General features: G+C 36.9%; 1 pseudogene; it reads left to right on the plus strand.

Annotated features, from left to right (window-relative positions):
* The first annotated feature begins 5,472 nt into the window (after window positions 1-5,472).
* Window positions 5,473-6,564, plus strand: LOC122748584 (annotated as a pseudogene).
* The last annotated feature ends 17,398 nt before the right edge of the window (window positions 6,565-23,962 follow it).

Raw genomic sequence — 23,962 nt, forward strand, 5'->3', positions numbered from 1 at the left:
GCAGCCATTTACTGACCTGGGTATGGGAAGAAGGTCTACCTTCCCCCACCCCACTTTGGTCCTATAGCCCTAAGAGTTGGACTTGAGATCTATTTCATTTATCATTTTCCGTTCTGGAACACACGCAGTGGAGTCCCTGAGCTGGGAACTCAAGCCATAATGACCTTGGAATCAGGTTTCCAGGCCACAGATGGCTTTATCGCATCATGGGAATCCTAAGAAGCCAAGGGCACAGGTATCAAGCCCAGGTTGGGACTTTAGACCTAGAATTTTGTGGGACTATGATATAGAAACTGAGTTAAGTTATGAATCTAGTCCTCTTGACCTATACAGAGTTGAAGATAGTTCAAGAGTTGAGCAATTATATCTATTATCATATGAAAAAATGCTCTAAATCACTACTGATTAGAGAAATGCAAATTAAAACAACTCTGAGATACCACCTCAAACCTATCAAATTGGCTAATACGACAAAAAAGGAAAATGATAAATGTTGGAGAAGCTGTGGAAAAATTGGAATACTAATGCATTGTTGGTGGAGCTGTTAACTGATCCAACCATTCTGGAGAGCAATTTGGAACTAAACCCAAATGGCTATAAAGCTGTGAATACCCTTTGACCCAGCAATACCACTATTGGGTCTTTTTCCCAAAGAGATCATAAAAAGGGAAAAGGACCTACATGTACAAAAATATTTATAGCTGCTCTTTTTGTTTGTGGTGGCAAGGAATTGGCAATTGAGAGGATACCCATCAATTGGGGAATGGCTGAACGAGTTGTGTTATTGTGCTGTAAGAAACAATGAGCAGGCAGATTTCAGAGAAACGTGGAAGGACTTAGATGAACTGATGCTGAGTGAGAAGAGCAGAACCAGGAGAACATTGTACACAGTATCAACAACATTGTGTGTATGTGTTGATCAACTGTGATAGACTTGACTCTTCTCAGCAATGCAATGGTCCAAGATAGTTTCAAAGGACTCATGATGGAAAATGCTCTCCAAATCCAGGGAACAAAAAGAACTATGGAGTCTAGGTTTAGATTGAACCATACTATCTCTTTTTTTTTGTTTTTCTTTTTTGAGGTTTTTCCTTTTTGCTCTGATTCTTCTTGCACAGCATGACTAATGCAGAAATATGTTTAATGTGATTGTACATATTTAACCTATATCGGATTGCTTGCTGTCTTGGGGAGGGAATAGGGAGGGAAGGGAGGGAGAAAAATTTTGGAACAAGAAATCTTAGAAAAACAAATGTTGCAAACTATCTCTACATATAACTTGAAAATAATAAAATACTTTTATGGAAAAAGAGTTGAGCAATTATGCTTCCACAGGTGTTGGGGGAGCTGTTTGTTACTTACTATACTCTTGAAGTAAATAATCCTTTATAAAGGTTACTCTAGCAATTATGTGATTAAATGGAAGCAGAATTTGGGGGACCCCTAAAACTGGAGGAATACAATCAATGGGGGCTTGAGACCCAACACCTCTGCAGGCCCTTAAAAGTATTGAAGAAACCCTAGGGGAGAGTGAAATGTAAAATATGTGGCTATCAGGTGATGAGGGTCAGCATAATCACTGTTATATTTCTATACATTATTATGAGTGTTTGTATCCAAAGCATGAGACCTTTGTCCAATAACCAGTGAGTCAGTATAGTTGTGGTAAAACTAAACTAGGGTAATATTGATATACTCAATGGATTTGAAACAAGAAAATATAAGAAGCTTGGAATTAGCAGAAAGGACAGCTCATTTGCTCTCTTTAAAAGTAAATGGAGAGAGATGAGCAGCAAGGTGGTACAGTGGATAAAGCACCAGCCCTGGATTCAGAAGGACCTGAGTTCAAATTCTGCCTTAATACATGTGACACTTACTAGCTGTGTAACCCTGGGCAAATCACTTAACCTTCATTGCCCCACATTGCCCCACAAAAAAAAAAAAGTAAATGAAGCGATTGGTACAGTAGGTTTCATCATGTGTCAAAAGGAAACAAAATAGCATTTCATGGGTCAATTGGTTAATACATCTTACAATCCTCATAAAAATAATACCCATAAAAAGGCTAACATGAACATAATTGTGAGTTTATGTCAACGTGGAAAGATTAGGAGATAGAAAAATTATTCTATGTACTTAATAAAATCCTAAAAATTAATGTCTTAATTTTTAGGTATATGTGTAAGGCATATGGTATATGTGTAAGGTATATATCATAATAATCACTGATTTTGATGAAAAAGGATACACTGAAGTGAAAGGAGCTAAAGAATATATGTATTTGGGGCAGCTAGGTGGTGCAGTGGATAGAGTACCAGCCCTGGAGTCAGGAGGACCTGAGTTCAAATGTGGCCTCAGACACTTGACACTTACTAGCTATGTGACCCTGGGCAAGTCACTTAACCTGATTGCCTCACCAAAAAAAAAAAAAAGAATATATGTATTTCTCAGTACCACATAAAACTTTCACAAATATTGATTATGTATTAAGATACAAAGGTGTTACAAACAAATGTAAAAAGGCAGAAATAGTAACTATATCCTTTACAGAACATAACACAATAAAAATAATAATAGTTTAAAGAAAACAAATAAAAGGCACAGACCTAAATAGAGATTTAACAATAAATACTAAATAATGAGTGGGTTCAAAAAACAAATGATATAAAAAATCAATTTTTGTGAAGGTAAATAATGATGAAAACACATATGAAAATTTCTGAGATGCAGCTTGAATGATCCTGATGGGGAAAATCATTTCCCTACAAAATAGAAAAAGAGAAGATTAATGAACTGAATATGCATTTTTAAATAAGAAAGGCAAAAAATATACATACTTTTAAAGAGCACAAGAGAATGGATATTAAAAACTAGAGGGGATAAGGGCAGGTAGGTGGCACAGTGGATAGATCACTGGTCCTGGATTCAGGAGGACCTGAGTTCAAATCTGACCTCAGACACTTGACACTTGCTAGCTGTGTGACCCTGGGCAAGTCATTTAACTCTCATTGCCCTGCAAACCCCCCAAAAAAAAAAAACTAGAGGGGAAAAAAGATGAACTGGAAACCCAAAGAAATCAAATTATAAATAAAATTAGAATCTGGTTCTTGGAAAAGACCAATAAAATTCATAAAGCTTTAGTTGGTTTAATTAAAAAGAAGAGACTAGAAAATCAAATCAATAATATATCAAACAAGGTAAAATCACAACAAAACTAGGAAAAAAGAATAATCAGAATCTATTATTCAGTCATATGCTAACAAATCTGTGAATACAAAAGAAATGTTAATGAATCAATAAAAAGTGCCTACTATGGATCAGGAACTATTATAAGAGGAATTCATTCCCCAAAATTTGAAATTCCCAGACTAACTGAAAGCCAAATACAAATCTTAACCAATTCACTCTCAAAAAAGGAAATTGAATTAGCAATAAAGGAAATACCAAATGGAAAAAACTCCTGGTTCCTCCAAATTCACACACACAAAAAATCTATTAAATGTTTGGAAAACACTTAGTATTAATTGCCCAAATTATTCTTAAAAGTTGAGAAAGAACACATCCTACCAGATTCCTTTTATCAGATAAATATAGTCCTAATATACAAATCAGGAAAGGATAAACACGAAACTATACACCAACATGATTAATTATATATCAATTCAAAAATTTTAAATAAAATCTTATCAAAGATGTGACAGCAGTTCATCCAAATAATAATTTACTATGACAAAGTTGATGAGATGCAAGAATGGTTCAACATTAGGAAAGGAATTAAAATTATTAATCATATTAAAAACAAAAATATCCAAAAACCACTTAATTATCTCAATAGATGCAGAAAAAATCCTTTAGAAAGTACAACACTCATTAATGCTGAAAACCCTTCAAAGGATAGGCACAGAGGGGCTTTTTTAATATCATGAAAAGTATCTATCTAAAACCAAAAATAAGCATCATATGCATTGAAAATATACTAGAATGAATAAATTCATTGGGAAAGAACTCTCTATTCAATAAAAAAAACTGCTATCCACTGAGCCATCTAGCTGCCATCTCAATGGAAATAGGACCTTATTATTAAAAATCATAGAATGCAATGTAATATAATAGACATTTGTTAAGTACCTATTATGTGCTGAGGACTGGAGATACAAATAAGAAACAGTCCCAACCCTCAAGCTGTATACAATCTAATGAGAGAAGAGAACACAAAAAAGGAAGCTGAAAAGAGGAAAAGGTGAGAAAGTACCTGCACAGGGGCAGGAACATGATGTAATTGAATATAAGGAGTGCAGCTAATGGGAAATAAAAGCTGCCTAGGCTTCTGAGACTTCTTAATGTGGAGGCTTTAGGAAGAGTTTTTTGCTCCACCCTCCAGCCCTCCAGTCAGAGGGGGAGAGTACTAACTAGGTGTGAGTACCAAAGCTGATGCAGTCTTCTTGATGATGAGTTTCCTAATGGTAAGCTTTACAGAGTGGAGGGAAAAGGCAAAGGAAAAAATATGATGATGGTGGAGTCAAATCCAAGGAGTTGATGGGAAATGAAGAGGATAAAAATCAGAAAAGAAACAGATTATATATCTTTTACAGCTCTGGATAGATGTGTTCTTAACCAATCAAGGGCTAGAAGTAATTACAAAAGATGAAATTGATAACTTTGATTACATCAAACTGAAAAGCTTCTATACAAACAAAATTAATGCACTTTAGAAAAGAAGGGAAAAAGGCAAATGGGGGGATTGTACCATTCTCTGATAATAGTTTGGTATTTAAGATATGTATTTACAAATTTTTATATATATATATATATATATATATATATATATATATATATATAATATATGAACAAAAGTCATTCTCCAATAGATAAGTCATCAAAGGATATGAGCAAACAATTGCAAAGTATTAATAACCATATGAATGTTTCAAAACATTAATAATGGGAGAGATGTAAATCAAAATAACCCTGAAGTTTTACCTCATACCTTCTAAAGTCCCTTCTAGCTCTGAATTTATGATCTATAAAAAATAAGGTGAATGGCAAAAATAAAATCAAGACACAAGTGACCAAAGGTAGACCACACACAACCCTCACACCTATATCGTTAATCTTTTCTTTAAGAAGAGAGTCAAAAGACACTAGCAATGTCAAGCACCAAATAACATGAGAAAAAAATGAAATTTATTCCAATATAGCTCAACAAATAGAAAATAATTAATTACCAGGAATACTCTAACAAAAGTACATAGAGTACTCAGAAGTCTCATGAATACTTTCTTCTAGAAGACAGTGTTAACAAAATCACAAAAAGATGAAATTAATTCTGTATTAACAGACTGAAAATGAATGGTTACCAATGCAGGAGGCATTGGCTAATTAGATAGACAAAATGTCAAAAATTAACACTGAACTAAAAGAAATTATAAAAATGAGAAGATCCAGCTGGATCTCCCTCACCGTCCCAACAGCCCCTCTCCCATGGAGGACGTGAATAAGTACAGCAACATGGAGGAGTTCACCTGATATGGGAAAATACAGGGGATAAAACTGAGGCTCGAGCTGAGACCCCAAAATGAAAGTAGAACATACTGTTTGTTCCCCTGAAGTCTGTGGTTTAGTATCAACTTCCTGACATATGCTTCTGTTTACTGAAATATGCCTTCCTGTCTGCCAATAGCTCACCACAATGTACCTATGAAAACCTGCATGCATTTTCACACCTAAGAGATATAAAAACTGCAGCTTGGACACTTGGTGGCTGCCCAGAGTATGAGAGGTGACTCTGCTTTGGGCCGACGCGTCAATAAACTGCTCTTCCTTATTCCTGACTGCATTTGGGTTTCTCCGGAATTTCCCACAATACACGAGAGCTCCAAAATCAATATGAGCAAGAACCAGCAGGACGACGATAAACCGATTATTGGAGGCCAGAGCTGGGATAGGCACAAGAAAGGCCTCACCGAGTACCTGTCTCATGTCAGAGAGGTGGTAGACTGCACCATTAAGACGTATATGTCATGAGCAGATCGCTGGGGTTTGGGTTTGTGCTCTTCAGAGAAGCAGCTAGTGTGGACAAGGTCCCTTGAGCTCAAAGAACACAAGCTGGATGGCAAGCTGATAGACCCCAAAAGTGGCAAAGCTTTAAAGGGAAAGGAGCCCCCAAAAAAGTATTTGTCGGTGGACTGAGCCCAGATATATCTGAAGAGCAAATAAATCAAAGAGTATTTTGGAGCCTTTGGAGAGATTGAGAATATCGAACTTCCTGTGGACACAAAAACAAATGAAAGAAGAGGATTTTATTTTATCACATATAGAGATGAAGAACCAGTAAAGAAATTATTAGAAAACAGATACCATCAGATTGGTTCTGGGAAATGTGAAATCAAAGTTGCCCAACCCAAAGAGGTATACAGGCAGCAACAGCAACAACAGAAAGGAGAGAGGGGCGAGGCAGCTGGCAGACAAGGTGGGACTAGGAGTCGTGGCCGAGGTCAACAAATCGCATATGGCAAAGCATCCTGAGGTGGTGGTAATCACCAAAATAATTACCAGCCAGATTAAAGGAGAAAACAGATGCAGTGGCTACAGCAGCCTATCCTGCAGGATGACGACATTGAATGGAGAGTGGTCTTCTACTGATATGAGATGACTATTTTGTAAAAGACTTTTGGTGTACATGAAACAACTGTGTCCAATTGCATATGTTTTTGCTTTGTCCTTTGCCATCTGTGTTATGACAAATGTGGATGTGTGTTTATACAAATTTTATTTGTATCATTTCATGTTAAATGATTCTCAAAAATAAATTACTTATGATTATTTTTAAAAAAACAATGAGAAGATCCTATGTGCAATTGTAAGAAACTCAAATTAATCTATTTAAATAAGTGGTTGGTACCACAAATTAGAAATGGGGGGAAAAAACCTTGAAATTATTAGTATTTCCTTCAGAAGTTTAGCTGATACCCAAAAAAATGCTTCACTGAGGAGTCAAAAGACTCCAAAAATCCCTTAATTTGAAAACCTCTAATCTCCTTTCAAATCAGAACTCCTTACCACATATATAGAATGGTATGACATATAACAAGAACTTAATAAATCCTTGTTGATTGATTTAGAATCTATATTCAATTGCAATTGCAATTATGGAAAAGAATTAAGGAAGACTTCCACAGAATCATTTTATTAAAGAATGGAACACATTAGAGAAAAATAAGTTGGCAAAACTATTGGCATAATGTCCAATTAAGCCAGAACATCCCAAGAACACTGAAAAATGAAACTAGACTACAAAAAAGAATTTTGAAAATAAAACAAATGTGTCAGAATTTCCATAGCAAACTATTATCCTTAACCAATGACAATGAAAACCATATCTCAACCTCCAGTGTGCTCAGTGGAGAAGTGAGAAGTAAACTACAGATGACAAAGTACAAGTAGAGGAAATTTACACTAGAGGCAACATAATTTGAGGGCATTATAGGACCAATTTTCAATTTATGTTAAAAATATAAAGATAACATATAATTTGAAACAATGAAGGTGATATCCAAATTATTACCTCAATGGCATAGAGAATTCCAAGTAACAAGATTCCCTCTATCAATGCAGATGCAGTGGCTTTACAATTTACAGAAGTCAAGTTGGCTAGAACCACTGAGAAGCTAAGACTTGCCCAGGGTCACATAGCCAGTTTGTCAGTGGCAGAATTTGAACCCAGAACTTCCTCACTCTGAGCCCTTCTTTCTATTCATTATATGTTACTACCTCTTCAAAGAAATTACTGTCCTAAAACAAAGATGATCAGTCATATTCCAGTTCTCTAATAACTGCCATCTTCCTAAAAATCAGCAGATAATTATCAGGAAAAACATTGCAAAACAAATGGAATGGGGCAGCTAGGTGCCACAGTGGATAGAGCACTGGCCCTAGAGTCAGGAGTACCTGAGTTCAAATCCAGCCTCAGAGACTTAACACTTACTAGCTGTGTGACCCTGGTCAAGTCACTTAGCCCCAATTGCCTCACTAAAAAAATAAATAAATAAATAAAAATAATTATATTGTGCTTGATTTGGTGGTTATTTTCTTTAAGGCAAAAATAAGATGCAAACTTAGTGGCTCTCCTCCATCAAGATGTATGACGTGCACATGCTTAGATCATATAAGTTCTTTCAAATATGCAAGATCCAACCATTCTGGAGAGCAATTTGGAACTATTCCCAAAGGGCTATAGAACTGAGCATAACCTTTGATCCAGCAATACCACTGCTAGGTTTATATGCCAAACACATCCCCAAAAAGAAGAAAAAAGAACTATTTGTACAAAAATGTTTATAGCAGCTCTTTTTGTGGTGGCTAAGAATTGGAACTCAAAGAAATGCCTATCAATTGGAGAACGGCTAAAGAAGCTGTGGCACATGATAGTGGTAGAATATTATTGTGCTATAAGAAATGACAAGAAGGATAATTTCAGAAAGGCCTTGTAAAGACTTCTGTGAACTGATGTATAGTGAAGTGAGCATAACCAAGAGAACATTGTGCACAGAGGCAGCAATATTGTTTGATGAAGAACTGTGCGTACCTCAACTATTCTCAAAAATACAATGATCCAAGACAATCCCAAGGGACTGTTGATGAAACATACTATCCACCTCCAAAAAAACGAACTGATATTGATTGAACACAGACTGAAGCATCCTATTTTTCACTTTTTTTCATTTTTTCTTTTATTCAAGTTTTTTTGTACATAATGTCTAATATGGTAATGTTTTACATAATTTTACATGTATAACACATATCTGATCACTTACTGCCTCAAGAAGGGGGTAGGGGAGGGAGGGAAGGAGGGAAGAATAAAAATTGGAACTAAAAACTATAAATAAAAGTGTTTTTATTAAAGAAATATGAAAGAACATACATAAATTTGATGATTATTTATCAAAATCAAATGAGGCATAGGACAAGGAGACATATCTTCTTTTTAAAAAAATATTGGATTTCCCTAGCTTATCTAGGCTGGAAGTGTAATAGGAGTTACTCATATGCTTGATCTCATTACTGATCAGTATGGGAGCTTTAGCCTCTTCTATTTCTAACCAGGCCCAATTTGCCCCTCCTTAGGCAATCTAGTGGGCCCCCAGCCAGACTTAGAGCAGACATCTAATTATCTTGTCCCACTACAATTCAACACTCCTGACCTTAAGAGATCCCCCAACCTCAGCCTCCCTTCTTGGTAGTAGGCGTTCATCACCATGCACAGCAAGATATATCTTCCCAAAAGTATTTGCCAATATCAGAGAGGATGGTAAGATTGTCTAGATTCTCCTATTTGCAAATCACTTTGTGTTGATTGTATCAATCCCCAAAATACCATAAGGTCTCCTAAATTAACACAATAATTTCTCAAAAGATTTCAAGCCTAAACAACCATACATGTACAACTAAGTGGATGAATAAGGTCTATCATTCAGATTATAATATGCAGTTAGTCCATTAAAGGTGTCTATCAATACAAACTTCTTAAACAGACACAACAAATAGTGAGCTAGGCCCAACATTGTATAAAAAGAACAGCATAGGATAGCACAATTTGCTTTTTAGCATATTGCTTAGAATTTTCAACAATCCCAAAATGATCCTTAACACGAAAAAACATAGTTTAATATCGACATTCTTTCAGTGATATTAAATGGTTTTAAATCATTAAATAACATAATTTCTGAATAAACAAAATAAGTCCCCAAAACTTGGTGAAGACAAGTATGTTGGGTATAAGTGGATATAATCACAATACCAACATGTGTACACAAAGTGGTAGAAAATATATCAGGGGGGCAGCTAGGTGGTGCAGTGGACAGAGCACTGGCCCTGGAGTCAGGAGGACCTAAGTTCAAATCCCACCTCAGACACTTACTAACTGTGTGACCCTGGGCAAGTCACTTGACCACAACTGCCTCACCCCCCCCAAAACAAATCCATATATTAGACCCTATATATTAACTTCAAAGTATCTAATAGGTGTATAGCTTTATAGGGGGCAGCTAGGTGGTGCAGTGGATAAAGCACTGGCCCTGAATTCAGGAGGACCTGAGTTCAAATCTGGCCTCAGACATTCAACATTTACTAGCTGTGTGACCCTAGGCTTAACCCTCATTGCTCTGCAAAAAAAAATAAAATAAAAGAAAGAAAGAAAGAAAAGAAAAGAAAAAAAAAAGAAAATATATCAGGGAGATAACCAGAAAAAGAGGTAGGGTAGGCTTGTCATGTAGTGAGAATGAGGAAAAAGATAGCCCTGGTGCTGTACTGGTGCCCAAGTCTAGATATAAATGAAGGCTTCCGGGGCCCCCTATAAGGACAAATGGAAAGATATAGAGAACAACTGAATAAAATAAAAATACATTTAATATAATCTACATATGTAACTCATATAATCCACACTTCTGAAGAGAGTCACTATATATATATATATATATATTGGGGAGGCAATTGGGGTTAAGTGACTTGCCAAGGGTCACACAGCTAGTAAGTATCAAGTGTCTGAGGTCAGATTTGAACTCAGGTCCTCCTGAATCCAAGGCCAGTGCTTTATCCACTGCGCCACCTAGCTGCCCCTGTGATTATATTTTTGAGATCGTAAATTGCAAAGGAGATTTTATTCTATCACAGTTAACTCTTCCAATCAGATAGGTAACTTGACCAATCAATGATCTGTAAACATAGGTGTAAACATCTGTAAATTTATGCACCTAAATGAACAAAAAACCCACACTACTTTAAAGATAAAATAACCAACCAAAATTTTTAATCTTCAGTACTAAAATTTTAGTTTTTATCATGAGTATTTAATTATTTTCTAGTTACATAGATAGTTTTCAACATTTGTTTTTATAAGATTGCTAGTTCCAAATTTTTCTCCCTCCCTCTTTTCCCTCCCCCTCCCCAACAAGCAATCTGATATAGATTATATATGTACAATCACATTAAACATAAGGAAATACTGAAGTTAAAATGGCCATCAAACATCACCTCTGGATTCTGCTTTATACCTTCATGATGATTGAACAATAACACTGAATCAAGAACCATAAAGACACAGTCTTTGCCTTAAAGGGCTATTAATATATGAAAGGATCTTGAATAGCAATAAGTGTCACTGTACTTAGTATAATATTATCATAATTCTTCTTATCCAACCATGGTCTCATCATCAAAAAATCATTCTAGTAAGTTGTATCCTGAGCTTTCCTATTGATTTATGAAGTTGGTTTTATAATAGCTTCTTTATAAAGCCCTAATTTACAAAATCCATGGATTATGATACAACACAATAAAACTTTTGACTTGAGATATTAAGTAGGTGATAAAACTGTTGCACATGATTCATTTGCAATTTGTAAACAGCTATTTCGATCTTAATGCCTTATAATTAGAGCAAAGTATTAAAGTAACAATTCACCGATGCATTGCATAAGGTTGGTAATGTCTGGAGACACCAAGAGGACCTGCCACAAGATGAATGTTCTTAGAACTGTCTTCACAGAACACATTGACTAACAATTCAGGGAAAATAATTCCTGCCAGAAAACTGCCACCATAAACAAAAGCAAAATTGATTCTTGGAGTAAATTAATTTTAATGAACCTCATTGAACTTAATTTTGATACCACCTCTCTGAATTTAGATTTTTACTAGAAGCTTCTCAACCAAAACGAAATCTGCACATCCAGAAAACCAAACTTTCCATGTAGGACAACATGGTCTAATGAGTGTTGGGGGTGAAGGGGGTAGGACATGGAAGATGACCTCCCTAGCCACATTTGATCAAAAAAAGGAGAAGGGAAGTAAGAAATACCACTAGTCAAATTCAAACTGTCATTTCCATGGTTCTTTCTGCATTCTACCCCTTAGTCTGGGAAATAACTTCTCTTGCCTCCTTCTCCCAAATCTGAATCTCTGTTTTGGCAAATAATTTTCCTATTTTGCAGCCCATTGGATTTCAATAGTTTGCTCAATTCCTGGTTCCAACTTTTCCTCCTATTTGGTTGACACCCACCTCCTAACCGGGACTCAGTCCCCTATGCTCTTAAGCAAGGATACTTCTCATCTACTCTATTCCCTTACCAAGGAATAATTTAAAATATCGAAAGTGATGTTAAGAGATGATAAATTACAGGGTGGATTGGAAAGGAGAGAGAAAGAATAATTTGGAAGTTGCTCCAATAATCCAGATGACATATCTGACAAGGATTTGAACTAGGGTGATGATTATCTAAATCAGAGGTGTCAAATCCACTGTTGCATGTGACCTGCAAAACTCCTAAGTTCTGCCTGAACCAGATGTAACTGGGAAATGTAATTGGGAAAATGTTTTAAAAAGTCAATAAAAACTCAATATAACACAGATAAGGCTAATTTGTTATTTTCTAAGTCAGAACATAGCTAGCAGGGATCCATTTCTACTTGTTTGAAACCATTGTTATAAATAGTAATCATAAGAATAATGGTTTGCATTTTTACAGACATAACCCATATAAGGTTTCCCTCAACAATATAATTTTATGATAACATCATTCATACAGTGTAACTAAAGCCCACTGTAAAATCATGAGATGATGTTATAGTAGAAAGAGGACAGATTCTAGAGTAAGAAGATATGGATTCAAATCTTACCTCTGATATTTACTGTGTGAACTGGGGAAATTCACTTAAGGGAAAAAATAATCCAGGCATAATATTTTAAAGTACAAAATATGTGGCCAAAGTTAGGAAATAGATTTTGTGAGTCTATCTTCCTGTCTAACTCTATTCTCACATCTCCTCTAATTTCTTCTAGTAATGAGGTACTTAGTACTTAATATTCTTCTACCACTAATATTTGTGAAATTATTCCCCATCCTTTAGCTTTCCCCATCCCCACAACCATAACTAGAGCTTCTAACATAGGAATGTAATCTAATAGAGTACAAGGAGAACTGACTGAAGAATTAGAAGAACTGAATTGAGGTCAGGCTCTGATATTAGGTATGTGACTGTGATTAAATTACCTCATTTAACCTCAAAATTTTCTATTTTATCTTTTGTGATTTACTCTTTCATGAATAATTGACATGAATAATTGGTTATTCTAATAATAACATTTACAGTTACATCCTAGGATCATAGATCTAGAGGTGGAAGGAACTACAGAGAGAATTTAGCCTAACCTCTACATTTCATACTGGAGGAAACTGAAGGAAGGGAAGGGAAGGGAAGGGAAGGGAAGGGAAGGGAAGGGAAGGGAAGGGAAGGGAAGGGAAGGGAAGGGAAGGGAAGGGAAGGGAAGGGAAGGGAAGGGAAGGGAAGGGAAGGGAAGGGAAGGGAAGGGAAGGGAAGGGAAGGGAAGGGAAGGGAAGGGAAGGGAAGGGAAGGGAAGGGAAGGGAAGGGAAGGGAAGGGAAGGGAAGGGAAGGGAAGGGAAGGGAAGGGAAGGGAAGGGAAGGGAAGGGAAGGGAAGGGAAGGGAAGGGAAGGGAAGGGAAGGGAAGGGAAGGGAAGGGAAGGGAAGGGAAGGGAAGGGAAGGGAAGGGAAGGGAAGGGAAGGGAAGGGAAGGGAAGGGAAGGGAAGGGAAGGGAAGGGAAGGGAAGGGAAGGGAAGGGAAGGGAAGGGAAGGGAAGGGAAGGGAAGGGAAGGGAAGGGAAGGGAAGGGAAGGGAAGGGAAGGAAGGGAAGGGAAGGGAAGGGAAGGGAAGGGAAGGGAAGGGAAGGGAAGGGAAGGGAAGGGAAGGGAAGGGAAGGGAAGGGAAGGGAAGGGAAGGGAAGGGAAGGGAAGGGAAGGGAAGGGAAGGGAAGGGAAGGGAAGGGAAGGGAAGGGAAGGGAAGGGAAGGGAAGGGAAGGGAAGGGAAGGGAAGGGAAGGGAAGGGAAGGGAAGGGAAGGGAAGGGAAGGGAAGGGAAGGGAAGGGAAGGGAAGGGAAGTCTTACATTTTCATTTAAAATAAAAGCTTAACAAATACATTATGGAAGAAGCATGACCAGACTTCTCTTTGTCTAAAAATATATGAGCTTTAACGGACTACAAGCTCAATATGAGTCAACAATATGAGATCACAGCCAAAAAAAGCTATTGCAACCTTGCCTTGACAGGAATATTGTCCAGTAATAAGAAGGAGATAATCCTACTGTACTCTGTCCTAGTGGAAGTGCATCAATATAGCCAGGAAGGTTTAGTGGAATTAACACTTGGAGTCAAGAATATATGGGTTCTAATGCCATATTAGATACTTACTAGCTATATAACCTTGGGCAAACCACTTTACTTGTCTAGGCTTCAGCTTCTCATCTATATAATGAGAGAGTTGGACTCTATGACCTCTGCAACTTACATCTATGACCTCATGATCCTATCAATTTTGAACTCTGTATCCCTCATTAGACTTGTTCTACTTGAACTAGGAGTAAGGAGAGGAAATTGCAGAGAAGCAAATGTATTCTTCATGTAAAAGAAAACTTTCTATTTGAGAGAAATTATTATTTCTCTCTTATGTTAATAATCAGTTATTGAATTAAGAATAAGACTTTTAGTGGTTTGTAAGTTTTTCAATCTCTGAAGGACATTGTTGATGTTATGGTTATGGGGATGGGGAAAGCTAAAGGATGGGGGATAGTTTCACAAATATTAGTGGTAGAAAAATATTAAGTACTAAGTACCTCATTATTAGAAGAAATTAGAGGAGATGTGAGAATAGAGTTAGGTGATGATTATCTAAAACAGAGGTGTCAAATCTACTGTTACATATGACCTGCAAAACTCCTAAGTTCTGCCTGAACCAGATGTAACTGGGAAATGTAATTGGGAAAATGTTTAACAAAATCAATAAAAACTCAATATAACACAGATAAGGCTAATTTGTTATTTTCTAAGTCAGAACATAGCTAGCAGGGATCCATTTCTACTTGTTTGAAACCATTGTTATAAATAGTAATCATAAGAATCATGGTTTGCATGGATTGCTCAAATCTCCAGATTGCATGCCTTTTGATCCCAGGTGGGAGATCCCACTTAACTAGAGAAATTTAGTTTCTAGTCAAAGGTGTCTGAGTAAGCAAAGTTACATCATTAGAAATAGGTCCACCTTTCTTTATAATATTCATTCTCTCAGTACTTGTTAATGAAAGTTCGATTGCCTCCCTTAGGAACACCCATTCCTCCAAGGGCATGTAAGCATTTAGTAGGTTCCATGAGGGATCTTTAGCATTTGAGAGTTCCACTCATTCCTTTTATTAATCATCTGCTAGCATGATTAATAAAATGATTAATTACCTAGAAACTATGTCTCTTAAACTTTTTATTTATCACATATTAAAAAGAGCTTGCATGATGGCCTTCAAGTGAAGACACAAGGGGTCTTCAAGGGAAGACTGCATGATGACTTCTCAGGACCATGGGAGATATGGTTCTTGTCTGGTGCCAGTTAAACTAGATAGCTTTTGAGCTCCCTGCCAATCCCGAGACTGTGATTTTTTTTCCCAGTAAGGCAATTGGGGTTAAGTGACTTGCCCAGGGTCACACAGCTAGTAAGTGTTAAGTGTCTGAGGCCGGATTTGAACTCAGGTATTCCTGAATCTAGGGCCGGTGCTTTATCTACTGCGCCACCTAGCTGCCCCGAGACTGTGATTTTTTTATGTGTTATCAAAAACATGCGGGTACGACAAAGCCTACATGATGCATATTTAAAATGAGAAGGAAAGTAAAAGATCAGATTAAATTCAGGAGTAGAACTGAATTCATGCTCAGCATTAATGTGCCTTATTACTTAAAAGTGAAGTTTTTGAAAGTAAATACTGTACATTTCATAGTCAGGGCACTGAACTTGTGACATGGTTCCAATTCACTTAAGCAATCTATTCATATCTTTGAACATGATGTTTTATAATTGTGGTAAAATATTCTGGGGCAGGAATTATGCTTTGCCCATTTATACATAGTTTCATTTGGTGTGAATTAATACAATTCATGGCCTGGTGTGTCTCAGAGCTTAAATATTTAATTGGTGTTTAATTTAGTCTTTTCCAATGAATAAAGCTATTTTGAGAATGAAGGATTTGGCTTTTACTGTACAACAGTATTACAGAGAGATTAAAGTGTTAACTGATAGTTGTCTGAAATAAATACTTCTAGCCTTTTAAAGATTTCTGCTGTGTATTCTAGCATTCCTTTCTTTTTCCCAATTATTTTTTTAATGTGAAGTTCTCTAAGATTACACTCACTAAACTCCTCAGAAGTTTGCTAATTCTGTTTAACAGCTAGGCATTGCAAGGTTAAATATTTTATTGAATTTCACATAGTAAACCTAATTAGGGAAAACAATACCAAGACCTTCAAATTCCAGTTTCCATGTAAATGTATAACCAAGGAACTGGGGGTGCTTAAGATAGGTCAGTCAAGTAACTAGAGAGACAAATGATCAGCCAAGGTGCTCACTTGGGGGCAAAGTTAAGAGAAGGCAGGGACAGTATCAAATATATTCAATGTGATACATTGAAGGGAATACTAACTCTCAAGTTAGAGGATTTGAGTTCATATCCTGTCTCTAATACTTTCTGTGTGAGTTTGAACAAGTCATTTAACTTCCATGGTCCTTCAGTTCCTCAGCTGTAAAATGAAAAGTTGGAACTAGATTGACTTTCAGGTCCCTTCCAGATAGTTCAAGATCTATGATCCTTTGTTAGGTGAAACCCGTGGGGTAGATTTACAGAAGAACATGGAGAAGAGTCACATGAGATGATCAGATGTGGATGGATTACAATCTGCTTTATTGGAGAGAATGACCGTATTGAGAAAATCACTTAGCTATTTGGATCATTGAATAAAACCCTAGTCACCATCCCCAAAAGACTGGCTTGACTTAACAAGATCAGTGCCCTGAAGTTGTAAAGCCCTGCCTAGAAGGTTTATTGTTTGCTTCTTTCTTCAAACAGCCTTTCCTTATTTGACCCTTGATAGAAATATAGTAGCATCATCCCAATGCTGATCAGCACAGAAGTTCTGGCCTTCTTTCCTACCCAATCCAGTTTACCCCCCTCCTCAGGCAGCCTAGTGCCCCCTGCTCTCAGTTGGCTCACCACATTGGTGCCACATTTAGGGCAGATACCTGATTGACCAAGCATACTGTAGCTCAAAACTCCCAACTTCACATAATCCACAAACTTCATCCTCCCCAGAAATAAGAATTATAGGCATGCATCACCATGGCCAGTTGCTTTAGGAGCATTCTTAAGGTATTCTATATCTAGAGAGGACATATTGTAACAAACTCTATTCTCCCAAAAGAATATTTTATTAACAGAATACTTGAAAGTCTGCTGTTGAAGGAATTGGTATAGCCTTGTTGTTTTTGTTGTTGTTGTTTATCTTCTGTTTTTGAAGGGGACCAGTGACATCTCAGGTGATGTCTTGACTTGAACATGAATCGGATTTAAGTGAAGTAGAGTTCTATCATTGACACAGCTATTTAGCATAGTAAATAGAGTGATAGACCTGGAGTCAGGAAGACCTAAATCCAAATCCAGTCTCAGACACACTTACTAGCTTTGTGACCCTGGGCATATCACTTACCTTCTGCCTATCTCTTTCCTCCATTTTAATATGAGGGTAATAACACTTACCTCCCTGGGTTGTGAGGATAAAATAAGACTTGTAAAGTGATCTGCACACTTTAAAACACTATATAAATGCTAGCAATTAAAAGTTAGCTTTCCTTTCCCTGTTTCATCATGGCAATCAGAGGATTGAATAACTTTGTATTTGAAACTAGAAAATGCAGGTGAAGACCTCAGGCCAAGTCTGAGAGCCAAAACTGTACATCTTCTTGCCTTGATGCACAAGGAGAAGATAAAAATGGTAAAGAATCAGGAGCTAGAAAGGAAATAATACATCTATAAATGTAAAACTTGGGATCCAGTATGAAACAAAACTCACAAGAGTTTGTGCTTTACCTTAGGTCACCTGAGTCAGTGACCCCTCACTGTTTCTGGTCTTGGCTAGCCCAACTCAGACTGGGGTGAGTAGAGTTAAGAAGCAAACCCTGGCAAAGAACAGGACCGTGCACTGTCCTGCACAGCATACTCCAGTGCAATTGCTTTCGGAACTCTTGTGCTATTTGGCACATCATGTTTCTACCCCTTCTCTGGTTCCTACACTGGGCCAAAGGTCTACTGCTTAAAACAATAGGAAGAGAGGCAAGGAATGTGAAAGGGGTGCTACACAAATATATTATTGAACTGAGGTAACCCATTTAGCCACTAACTACTTAGGACAAGTTGATTTATCAGATTATCTAATCAAACATTAGGTTGTATAGTAAAAAGAGTGAACTTGAATTCAGGAAGTCCTTAGTTCAAATCCTGTCTCACATACCAGCTGTGTGACCCTGGGGAATTCACTTCACCTCTCTTAGCCATAGTTTTTCTATCCATAAAATAGCCTTTACTTACCCGGGTTGTTTTGATGATCAAATGGAATAATATATGCAAAGTACTTTGAAAACCTTAAGGTGCTATATAAATATTAGCTATGACTATTATTATCATGTAATCCTAGCAACAAAGTGGCTAAATAGAAAGAGTTCCAGGCCTGGAGTCAAGAAGACTCATCTTCTTGAGTTCATATCTAGCCTCAGACACGAGCTGTTTGGCCCTGGCAAGTCACTTTACCCTGTTTGCCTCCATTTCCTTATCTGTAAAATAACCTGGAAAAGAAAATGGCAAACCACTCCAGTGCTGCCAAGAAAACTCCAAATGGAGTCACAAAGAATCAGACACAACTGAAAAACTACTGAACAACAATCATGTAATCTGAAGCCCTGATGGGATAATGGACAAGTAAGTTTGATCAAGAGTGGTAGGAGTCAGGAAAGTTCCAGAAAGGGGTCAATTCCTGGAGGATAGATGAGTATATAGTACCATGATGAAGTATCCTGGGCAACATGAATTTATTGACTACACTTAGAAGAAGAAGCCTAGTGCTGAAGGGAACAGGGATCACAACTTTAACAGACTGCTTTACAATTGTGGCAGAAACCAGATCCATAACTGGTATCCCATTCAAATGGCCCACCCAGAATGGCAGACTTCTTGGAGTTCCAAATTAAATCATTATGTTGCTAAGAAGTGGAGATGAATTGGACAAATAAAAAGATAAAGGATGTGTTTCTTGGAATAATTTTAAGAGAGGACATTTTATTTTTATAGACAGATTATATTCTTTGTTTTGCATTTTAAAAGCCTGATCATTTGTATTATTTAAATTTGAATAGGCAGGACTACAAAAGCCAAGTCTGGGGGAAAGTTTACAAGCACAATAAAAATGAAAGTGAATTATTGTTCTAATTGGCTCCTGGAGTTAGCGCATTTGAGCTAGCTCATTTTTTTAGGCTCTATGATCTAATAAGATTCTCTTTCCCTACATTTTTTTCTTCTTTCTTTCTTTCTTTCTTTCTTTCTTTGTCTCCATAACTTACTGAAGTAGGTTTGTTCCCTTAGGCTATAATGATTACATTCAAATTCCAGATGAAACAGATGCAGCCAAACATTAGTGAGAGAAATTTATAATACTTATAGTGATGAATAGGGAAAATAAGGTTATACACAAACATCCTTTGCTTTAATTTAGTTAGAGATTTTTGAAAATATCATTCAAAGGTGAATATTGCTTGGTCTCACTGCTAAAAGTATAGTTTTGCAGAAAGTTTAATAAGTTGATCCATTAAAAAAGAAATAATAAGAACAAAAGTTCTGTATCTCTACTGAAGAAGCTGAAAGGCAATAATGAACATTTTTCAAATAAATGAAAAAAAAAATTCCACTCATCAGCTTTGGTTTTCCCCTTCCTTTCCCTTTCTTGCTAAAATGTTCAAACATTCTTCTCCCTTCTTAGTCTCTTTTGGCTTCTACTCTGAAGTAAATAGAATTATCTTCTTATTATATGAAGCACTTAAAAGCAATAGTAAAGGGGCAGCTAGGTGGCGCAGAGGATAGAGCACTGGCCCTGGATTCAGGAGGTCCTGAGTTCAAATCTGGCCTCAGACACTTAACACTTACTAGCTGTGTGACCCTGGGCAAGTCACTTAACCCCAATTGCCTCACCAAAAAAAAAGAAAAAGAAAAAAAAAGCAATAGTAAAGGTAACTTGAAAGGTAAAATATCCAAAAGGCAAGAAAGGTTCATAGGATCATGAATATGGAGCAGGAACTTTTACTATCTTTTATGCACTGTCACTGGACAGTTAGGTGACATAGTGGATAGAGTGCTAGACCTGGAGTCAGGAAGGCTCATCTTCGTGAGTTCAAATTTGGCCTCAGACACTTACTTGCTGTGTGACCTTGAGCAAGTCACTTAACCCTGTTTGCTTCAGTTTCCTCATCTGCAAAGTGAGCTGGAGAAGGAAATGGCAAACAACTCCTGTACCTCAGTCAATAAAATGCCAAGTGGAGTGATGAAAAGTCAGACACGACTGAACAACACCAACCCTCACTTTTATATTCTTAGGCTATAACTGCAAGTACTAAAGTAGACATCACTCCCACCACATCCTGAATTCTCTTCTTTTCTCTCTCCCTCAGTGAAGTCATGAATTCCATTATTTCAACTCTCTCATCTTCATTGATGATTCCCAACTCACTCTTTCGAGACTGAATTTCACTCCCAAACTCTACTCCCATATTTCATTCTGATTTCTGAATATTTCTACCTCAGTGTTCTGCTAGCAACAAAAACACTACATGTCTAAAACCAAATTCAGCATCTCTCCCCCACTACTTCTGGTCCTACTCTTAGAAAAATTAAACAGCCTTAGATTCCTATATAAGTATCAAGATAATAATTCATTGTGTAAGGCAAGTTCAAACCATATTCTGGAGATATCATCAATGCCAGAATGCAAGGCTCATCTGTTTTAACCTTGTTAGCAAGGAGCTAACCTTGTCAAAGGAATCTCATAGAAGGGCCTTGCCACCCTCTAGACAAGAAAAATAGATGTCTGCAGGGAGAAGGAAGTAGGGACAGAGAGAAGGTAGTTCTATGGAGAATTAATGGGAGGTATTATTTTCTTTAAATTGGTGAGATCTCAAAAAAAAAGTAGAGCAAAGATTTAAGAAAAGATTAAGAATAAAGTAGATACTGGAAGTTGTAGGCACAGTCATTAATCAAGAAAGAAATAGTTTAGCAAAGGAGATGACCCTCCTGGAGATGGAAGGGGAAATGGGGGTAGGGGAGAAAGAGACAAGGATGAAGGAAGACAGAGAGGGAGAGCAAGAGGAAGGGAGAGCAAGAGGAAAGGAAAGATGGAGACACAGAGACAGAGAGAGAAATGTTTAGTAGAGCATTATCTTTTTCTTTTCCACATTTTTGGGAGGTTGGGGGAAGGAGTAATGCTTTAGGACTGGCCAGACAGAGTGATAAGAAAGAATATGTAATTGAAGATCTAACCCATAAAACCAAAATGATAGAAAATGAAATGTGAATTAAAGGCAGTGAGCAAAGTATATAGGATGATAATGGATTGTGTCAGGAAGAAGTGCAGTGCAGAGAAAGACCTAATTAAAGAACATAGAAATTTGACCTAAGAAAGGAGGTCCAGAGCCAACAGAATTTGAACTATGGTGAGAGGTATCTATAAATTAGTAGGGTGAGTGACTACTGTGAACTATAGCAATGGAAGTTGGGTAGGGGATTGACGTAAAACAAAAAAAAAAATTCCTGAGACTAATAGGGGCAGGACATTTTTTTCATTTTTTTTCTTTTGCCTTTATAGCACATCTCTAAACATAGTAAACATACATTTTACATGACTGCACATATATAACACATATCAAATTGTTTACCCTCTTAGTGAGGGCAGGGGGGAAGTAAGAAGGGGGAAAATTTGGAGCTCAAATTTTTATAAAAAATGAATATTAAACATAGTTCAACATGATAACTTTATGAGAGAACCAATTTCTTTAATGTTAATTGATCTATGAGTCTATCTTTTAGTACTCCCTCTTCTGATTCAAATCAAAATCCCTCCATACCTTAATAGATGATCTTCTGACTTTCTGTTACCACTCTTCCAGTGATGAGCCTCTTTGAATTTAGCCAGGCTCAGACTCAGTCAACAATCTATCTCTGGATCTTTCTTGCTTCATATTTGTTAGAGCTTGCCTTTCACTAACATGGATTAAACTTCTTAAATTAATTCGTCAAGTTTTTATTTTGTACCTACTATGTGAAAGGTATTCTAGAATCCATGTTCCCCTTCCACCACAGTGAAGTATCTGAATCAGACATTAGTGAAGGGAGAAAAAAGCCAAGTTTAAAATATTATTTCTAGCTTCTTTGGGAGAGATTTTAAGGAAAAGGTCAGGGGACAAGCAAAGGATGTGAGCAGAAAAAAAGGAAGGAAATTTTGTAGATGATTGAAAATTTAGACTGGTGAAGAAGGCCAATTATTAATTTGGGGGGAGAGAAATGTGAAATTTTACAACATTGGAAGAACTATCTGTGGATTTTGCTTCTTTCAAGAGATGTTTGAAGAAGGTGAAATAAACTCATTGAGGTTTCAAAAGGCTTAAGGAGTAACAAACTGAAAAGATTCAAGGAGAAATGATGGAGAAAGAAAAGGAGAAAATAGCAAGGCAAGGTAAGCAAATGTTAGTGAGAAAAACTAGAAGATAAAGTATACTGGCAAAGTCAATTGATAAATGGGACAAATCAGTGAAACAGTAGAAGAGATTGGGGTGAAGAAGGAAGGAAGGAAGGCAGGAAGGCAGGAAGGCAGGAAGGCAGGAAGGAAGGAAGGAAGGAAGGGAGGGAGGGAGGGAGGAAGGGAGGGAGGGAGGGAGGAAGGGAGGGAGGGAGGGAGGAAGGGAGGAAGGGAGGAAGGGAGGAAGGAAAGAAGGAAGGAAGGAAGGAAGGAAGGAAGGAAGGAAGGAAGGAAGGAAGGAAGGAAGGAAGGAAAGAAAGAAAGAAAGAAAGAAAGAAAGAAAGAAAGAAAGAAAGAAAGAAAGAAAGAAGAAAGAAAGAAAGAAAGAAAGAAAGAAAGGAAGAAAGGAAGAAAGAAAGAAAGAAAGGAAGGAAGGAAGGAAGGAAGGAAGAAAGAAAGAAAGAAAGAAAGAAAGAAAGAAAGAAAGAAAGAAAGAAAGAAAGAAAGAAAGAAACATTTATTAAGTGCCTACTATAAGGCAGGCAATGTCCCAAGTGCTTCACAAATATAATTTCATTTGATCCCTATAACAACCCAGAGAGATAGATGCTATTGTTATTCTCATTTTATACTTGAAGAAACTGAGGTAGACAGAGAGCTTAAGTGACTTGCCCAGGGTCACATAACTATTAAGTATCTAAGGCCAGGTTTAAACTCAGGACTTCCTGACTCTAGACCCATCTGTCCCCACTGTGCCACATAAGCTATTTAGGGTGTTAACAAAGTTATGAAGACAAAGAAGAGGAAGTTGGGTGGGACTTTAATGTTATTAAAAGGAAATAATTCTTTTTAATGGATTTAGGAGTGTTTTAAAATTAGATATTAAAAACTATAAAGGGCTTCGTTCTTCGAGACAGGGAAGAACTAGATGCTCAGGTGAAAAGCTGGAATTCTGGGGGGAAAGTGATCATTGCCTCTTAGAGTTTGTAAGAATTATCAGGCACAGATACTATGGCCACAAATTCTACAGGTAATTCAGTCCAGAAGATATGAGAAGCTCTTGGAAAATGAAATTCTAAAGACACAAATTAAAACAAATCCAGTGAGATAAAAAGAAATGGGATTTATATTATGAGACTAATATGGATGACAAGGAGTTCATTAACCAACTTAGACTTTAAAAAAAATAAATACAGAAGAGCAAAGCAAGGTCATATAAAGGCAAATTTGAAAAGCATGGCACATCCTATAAAATTATGTAAAGTGCTAAGGCTAAAAAAATAATTCAGTCTGAAGAGGAGAAAT

The sequence above is a fragment of the Dromiciops gliroides genome, chromosome 1 (genome assembly GCF_019393635.1).
Source record: "Dromiciops gliroides isolate mDroGli1 chromosome 1, mDroGli1.pri, whole genome shotgun sequence".
Taxonomy (NCBI): domain Eukaryota; kingdom Metazoa; phylum Chordata; class Mammalia; order Microbiotheria; family Microbiotheriidae; genus Dromiciops; species Dromiciops gliroides.